The sequence below is a fragment of the Curcuma longa genome, chromosome 1, assembly GCF_044706935.1.
Source record: "Curcuma longa cultivar G26 ecotype Majalengka, Jawa Barat chromosome 1, ITB_CL_G26_1.1, whole genome shotgun sequence".
Taxonomy (NCBI): domain Eukaryota; kingdom Viridiplantae; phylum Streptophyta; class Magnoliopsida; order Zingiberales; family Zingiberaceae; genus Curcuma; species Curcuma longa.
In genome coordinates this window covers 13,812,351-13,820,423 of record NC_133861.1, presented here as the reverse complement: position 1 = coordinate 13,820,423, position 8,073 = coordinate 13,812,351, and positions in this window count along the sequence as shown.

The window sequence follows — 8,073 nt, the reverse complement described above, 5'->3', positions numbered from 1 at the left end:
ATATTCATTGTGACCATGAAATAGAATACCATGATTCACAAGAAATCTACTATACTTAATTGATTATTCCAGTCGAATTCTATAATTAATTTTTGCTTTATATATCGGTTGTTTTAACAAAATTATCCTCAATATGTTATTCTTGATTTAGTAAGTTTTGACATTTATTGAAAGTTAAGTTATGAGCACTATTAGGACCCCCACCACATGCTTTTGTAACTTTTCTTTTGTTTTCAATTTGTAAAACCTTCTAACAAATTTACCACCACCCCCTTCCCCCCGGCACTCCTCCTTAAAAAGATAGCAATATAGGAAAAATGAATCATCCTTAATAATGCTATACTCTAACTAATCAAATTCATCAAATCTTGAAGGATTGAATATTTTTGGCTTGTTAGTGAAATATCTAGCGCTTTGAATTTGACATGAGTCTCTTAGATAATACTCTTTTTGAACTCTTTCATGGATATTGAATTCATAATCCTTTTTTTTCAACACAAGTTTTATAATTCTTTTTTTCAACAAACTGAGTAGTACCTTATTTTTTCAAAAGATGGTGATTATTGACATTTGATTTTCTTGAAAAATATCTTAATATATTACATAGTTCTAAAAAAAATAAGGCATATGCCAAGAAATAAGAATATTTAGAATAAATCCTAAATGATAAAATTAATAAATATTCAATAATCAATACTAAAAAAAATAATAGAAAAGATTTAAAATTTCTACTATCAAAATTGATGAACACTAGAAAGCACCAAACTAACAATTAACACATAAAAAATAATAAATAAATATGATATATATTTCTAAAATATTAAAATCGTAAGGCCACGTGGGGAGGGAAGTAAGAGAAAATGTGATATCTTCACAAATCACAAGTTAAAGTAGGAGAAGAATTTTTTTTTTTCAAAAAGAGGATAAGAGGCTGTCGGCCGTAAAGGATTTAGAGTTTATGGCTTTTTTATTTTTGTAAAATAAATTTATTTCATTAATTAAAATGTTAAAGATATACTAGTATTTAAAGAAAAAAATAGGAGGGGGAGGAGCAAGACCCCCTTGCCTCTTTATGAGTTCATGAATGAGTAGGATGACGTTCCCGAGTGTTTAACATCCCTAGCACCATGACATCTTGGTACCATAACATCCCCGAACACTGTGACATTGCTCGAGCCCGAGTGGATAATATCTCCTAGCACTGTAGCTTCTCACTACAAAAATTAACGGAAATAGCGACGGACCAATTCCGTCGCTATTCGGTCGCTAACCGAGGTTAACGACCGATTAGCGACGGAAATCGACCGTCGCGTAAAATTCGGTCGCTGACATCATCTTAGCGACGGAATTTATAATTCCGTCGCTAATTAGCGACGGAATTAAAATTCCGTCGCTAAATTTAGCTACGGAATTAGTTTCCGTCGCTAATTAATAGCGACGTAAAATATAATTCCGTCTCTAAATATTAGCGACGGAATTAAAATTCCGTCGCTAATTAGCGACGGATTTATAAATTCCGTCGCTAATTTAAAGAAAAAAAAATTAAAAAAAATCGTTTGTAGCGACGGAATTAAAATTCTGTCGCTAATTTAAAGAAAAAAAATTTTAAAAAAATCAGTTTTAGCGACGGAATTTTAATTCCGTCGCTAATTTAAAGAAAAAATTTTAAAAAAAAATCGTTTGTAGCGACGGAATTAAAATTCCGTCGCTAATTTAAAGGGAAAAAATAAAAAAAAATCCATTTTTAGCGACGGAATTTTAATTCCGTCGCTAATTTAAAGAAAAAAATTTTTAAAAAAAATCGTTTGTAGCGACGGAATTAAAATTCCGTCGCTAATTTAAAGGAAAAAAATTATAAAAAAATCATTTTTAGCGACGGAATTTTAATTCCGTCGCTAATTTAAAGGAAAAAAATTAAAAAAAAATCATTTTTAGCGACGGAATTTTAATTCCGTCGCTAATTTAAAGAAAAAAATTTTAAAAAAAAATCATTTTTTAGCGACGGAAATTTAAAATTCCGTCGCTATTAATTTATTTTTTTAGTATAATTTATTTTATTTTTCTGAATTTCCTGTTTATATATCAAAATCTCTAAATACAATATTACAATTACATTAATCTCTAGATACAACATATCAAAATACACCAACATATCAAAATACACCACATATCAAAATACATCACATTAATTTGAATACACCACATATCAAAATATCTGAATACAACATTAATACAATCTTAATACAATAATATCTGAATACAACACAAATATGTAGATAGACTGATACTGTATCTAATGTCAAAATACAATAATATATCAAAAACTTATCTAAACAAGCCCAGCCAAAAGAGAAGATCCTACAAAAAAGACAATAAAAATATGTTAGTAATAATTTAATTATAACAAACTATTTGAATAATGCATGCTTACAAGTAATAACTTAAAAAAAAATTAAAAGTAATAGAAATGCTAACATACCTTGCAAACTTTATGGCCCTCTGGTGTAAAATTGCATTAAAAACCATGTAAATGTTAGACATATGCTATAAAACAATATATGAATTAAAAAGTACTAAATGTACCAATACTTACCACCCGGCAACAACTCTCAATACTGTCCGGCCACCTGGTGCTGCTGCCTGATCAGACATATCTATATCTGCAAAATCATAAATGAAGAAGAGGGAAAAATACTATAATGAAAAAATACTACAAAGGTAACATATATTAGTGTATCCATGTTGATAGAAACCATCTAAAATAAGGAAGTCAGTTGAGAACACAAGAATGCCAGTTGAGAACTTTGAGCAAGTCATACACACAACACAGTTTCCTTCCGGTTTCCTAATGCCCTAGAGAATATTATCAAGTCATGCCAAAGTTGCACATGGAGAGCAACAAGATGAACCTGAGCCCCCTAGTGTGACCAAGATCAATCACTTTGAATGCGCTTCAGAGAACAGAAGTGTAGCAAATAATATAATCATCTCCAATTCTGAGTATTCTGCAACTGAATTAGATATTTCTAGCAATAAAGCTCAACCTTTTGAAGACTGTGAAGCACCCTTCAACATAGAGGAGAGAGCATGCCATTTCTATAGATCTCAATCTAAAGTCTATTTGGACCAAAAGCTAGCTCAAGTGTTACAAGCTATCCAATTAGCTTTCCTTGTGCCATTTCATCTAATCACATAGTTACTATAAAAGAAACAATTACTATAAAAGAAGCATGAAACTAGAAATAATATAACAAATAGTATTATGTCCTTCAACTTACATATAGAATTGCTTAAATATCTCCACTTGTTAATTCTGTATTTGATTTCCACATGATAGAATTTATTAGCCATTGTAGTGAGATTCCTTTTACTCGGTTTGAGTTATACAACGAGAAGTTCTAGAAACAATTGCTATAACAAAGTTCAGTCAAGAAATGAAGCAATAAGCATTAAGCAAATAGAATACAAGGTTTGTCCAACAGATTGTTTCCAGAGTGGTTAGTGAATACAAGGTTTGTCCAAAGGCAAGGGCAATTCAAATGAAAATGACAAGGCATGAGAACTTAACATGGGTTTGTTATACCAATGCATCCATGCACCGACACCACTTACAACTTTCCAACAATCAGTTTTAGAGTTTTGCAACAACTGATCGTTTGGTCTAAGAAATGGCCTTACATGGGTAAATGACAGCATGCAACGCCAATTAGTGTGCCACACAGTGAACAAGCCCTAAATTATCGGAGGGGTTACCTTTGGGGAGAATCTGCCGGAGGAGACTGTGCCGGAGCAAAAATGGCGGAGATTTCACCAGAGGAGACTTTGCCGCGAGGACAGGCAAAAGGAGAGCGCCGGAGGGAGCGGTAGAGGGAGAGCGCCGGACGGAGAGGCAGAGAGAGAGCGCCGGAGGGAGAGGCTGAGAACGCCGGAGGGAGCGGCAGAGGGAGAGCGCCGGACGGAGAGGCAGATGGAGAGCGCCGGAGGGAGAGGCAGAGAACGCCGGAGGGAGCGGCAGAGGGAGCTAGAGCGCCGGACGGAGAGTCAGAGGGAGAGCGCCGGAGGGAGAGGCAGAGAATGCCGGACGGAGAGGCAGAGGGAGAGCGCCGGAGGGAGAGGCAGAGAACGCCGGACGGAGATCGCAGAGAACGCCGGACGGAGATCGCAGAGAAAAAGAACGCGGAGAAGAAAAAAATCGGGACTCCCGAACCCTAAATTGCGATTATAGCGACGGAATTAAATTCCGTCGCTAATTAGCGACGGATATTTTAATTCCGTCGTTAATTACCGACGGAATTTAATTCCGTCGCTATAATTAACGACGGAATTAAAATATCCGTCGTTAATTATAGAGACGGAATTAAATTCCGTCGCTAATTAGCGACGGAATTAAAATATCCGTCGCTAATTAGCGACGGAATTTAATTTTCGGTCGCTAATTAGCGACGGATAATTTATTCCGTCGCAAATGATATAATTAGCGACGGAATATTTTATTCCGTCGCTAATTATAGCGACGGAATTTAAATTCTTGGAGTTTTTTTGTGGTGTCTCGGACACGATAGCGCACGATCAGTAACATCTCCTAGCACTGTAATTTCTTGGACACCATAGCGCTCAAGTACTGCAGCAAGCGATAATGTGGCATGTCCGAGCCTAGTGAGTGACGCTCGCCAAAACATTATATTTACGTTATTTTAAGTACAGGAACAACGTGAATCGAGATTAGAAGAGGCATCAGTTCTTGAAAAGGTGCGTCAATAATAGTGGATCAAAAGGCACGTCGGTGCAAAGGGAGAAAGGCACGTCGGTGCAAAGGGAGGGGAGGAAGGTGCGTCAATTACAATTGCAAATGTTATCAACAATTGTCAGAGGGATCATGCCAAGGTGCGTCTTGGCCCCTTTCTAATCTCTGATCGATTCATTTCAGCAAGAAAGCCAGGAAGCTGAGTGTTCTACAAGACGAGAAGGAATCCATTCATCAAGTTTTGTTCGTCTCATCTCCATCCAGCAAGCACTAAGTTAAATCTGTTAAAAACCGACCCGGTTGAAGCAACAATAAATAAGTCAAAAATAATAATAAATCAGAGCTACATCTGAAGGATATATAAGCCCATAAAACTATAGAAACGACAGATATTCTCATATGATAATTGACCTCTATTTCCCCTTGGACGAGCCATTGGCGAGTTCAGTAGCAGCTCCAGATGGATTGTGCTCGTCCCAGTCATCGATCCATGTAATCATAGCATCTGCAAACTTGTCGAAGTAAGGTTCAATTTTCCCAAGCTTTTCCTTAATTCACCTGTGAGTTCAATGTAGCATTTTGCACGGTACTGCATTCCTTTGGAAGCTAGCACGGCCGATTGGAAGAAGGGGATGATCTCTTCTTGCCAAAAGATATAATTGTACTCCTTTAATTTTTCAGGTTGACGAATGCGTTACTGGCCTTGCCTGTGCCAGATGTATGGTAAGCTAGCCAATCTTCACTCCCAGTCCCAAGTGAATATCGCAGATGACCAAATGCATCGTCGATCGACACTGTTATATTTCGAAGTAGTTATAGAGTTCCAATATTTGTGCAAACAGGGAACACTGAATGGAGAAAATTAAACAAGAAAAGGTTACGTTAGTTCATGATATATACCACTTTAATGCGAGGGTCTATGCCACAGAAAGACTAACTTTGACGACGCACCAACCAGCAGCCCACATATCATCAATGCGGCCCACATATCCACTGGTATTGCTAGTGTAATGATCAGAGATTAATTGATTTTAAGAGGTGATGATATGAGATTGATCTTATCATGCACCTAACACTTGTGTACCTGAATGAACCTCCTTCCATATCTATAGGACCGACTCTAAAGAGACCATTGAGGTAACTGATCTATTTTCGTTGAAGGGATATCCACGAACAAATTAGTCAGCACCTTCTCGGTATGGATCATACAATGTGTTGAAGAAGAAGGGAGTAGTATATAGACGGTGATAGAAGATTTTTGATATGCTGGAATTCCAATTAATGCATTATATTGATGTCTTGTTTCCCGAGTAGTGTGTCTGTGTTTCAGCTCACAAGGAATTATGCATGTTCAAGAATCCTGATGTCAGGAGAGCTTCACGCAGGTAATTGCCTTGCCTTAATCTCCTCTACTTGTACACGCATGGATTAGTTGCATCTGTATTCATCGTAGTAGCACTAGTGCTGTGATTCTAGTACATGCACGACTTGAATTGGTATACTACACAGATATTTCAGCAATAAGTTAACAAGTACACATGCTTCCGAGAAAGATATCGGTCAACGGCATCACTTACAAGTTGCAATCTAAAAGCTAACAAGTCGACCCAACCAACAATCCATGCATCTTAAATTTGGCCCGGTTCGATCCAAGAGCCAAACATACAAAGCAAATATAATTAAGCATATATGCAGTAGTTGCTCACTTGCTCTAGATCTATTAATTAATTGTGCTTTAAGTGCCAAAAATTTATTAGAACTCCATAAATAATGAGAGAATATATGAACAATTAAAGATCACCAATGGACTAACTGATCTGTGTTTTAGTACCATTATTGTTATTCTTCCTTCAAGATTAGTAGATTAGTTAGAAGACTCAGATTGGTCGCTATCACGCAAAGATGATTGGTTGGAACCTGAATTAATTATATAAAGAATTGATTAATGCTTCGAGTGACTAGATAATTTACCAAAAGCTAAGCTAGTTAGGTGCCAACTAAATCTTATTTATATTATTCTTTCATCACTTTGTAGTAGATATGTATTCTGGAGGAGATTCGCTTTTCTGTTACTACAATCTAACCACACGAATTAGTCCCTAATCAATAACTAAATCGATTTGCTTTATAGGCTTTCACTTCTCGAATTAAGTGCATATTCTTTTGTCCATTAATATATATTCTTTGTTCTCTCTTTGTTTGACATATCCTAGTTTCTCTTTAATATGTTACATCTTGTCTTCCCATATATCACTGAATGGCCTTCGAAAGTAAGTATGTATATTATTATTAAATTTAGAAAAATTCACTCCTCTTAATCACTATCTCTCTCGATCTTCTCTTAGTGCTACTTGCCTAGAACCTTTTGCTCATTAGTGCATGATTAGTATATATATATATTGATCACGAAGCCATGAGACAATATAGAATTGCCTAGCTAGCTTTCAAACCTAGTCAATGGTCAATACTGAACGGATTCCCATATCTCAAATTTTATGGTTGTCAACCACATAACTGGAACCTACTTGGGAGTGGAGGATGAATAAGAAGAGATAAGGGCGGTTAAAGTGAAGCATAAAAAAAGGGATGACAAAGTGCTTTAATCTTTGGGGTTGTAGGATATATAGTTAATTAGGATATTCAATATCCACGTACGCACCATAGGTATTCTTTGCAGGCAAATATCGAAAGTTGTCTAACTTTTGAAGAGGTGCAGATTAACATTAATTCCATGGTGATATGACACCACAAAAGTGGTATCCTGGAACCATAATTGGGTGCTTATCCCTCAATCATTTGATAGCAAAGAACAGCTAGCTCAGAGAAAATCTAGCCACGACTTTTAATTACATAAGTATCTTACAAATGTGCATGCATGCCAACATAAAAGAGATATCACGATTAAAATGTCTGTAAAGCTATCACAAAGGAAAGGATATGTGTTTCTTAGCTAGCTTGCTTAAGTTCAAGTTCAAATTCAAATTCAAGTTAAACTAATTTATATTTATCAAAATATGTATTTATTTTCTATTATATCTCTCTTTTATCAAACTGTTATATATCTAATATATTATTTTTTATTTGATTTATCATAGATCTATCATTATCAGTCACTTTAATAAATTTAATATATATTCTAATTTTAATATCTCAATCCATGAATCCATGTTGAGTGTATAATTACATTTAGAATGATGTAAAGAGTATAATAATTTACAGTTTAAAATATTTTTGAGGTACTTAAAGTCATTAGTGGGTATTAAAATATTTTCTCAAACCATATTAATATTTAAAATGTTAAAATATTAATATGGTTTGAGAAATCTAGA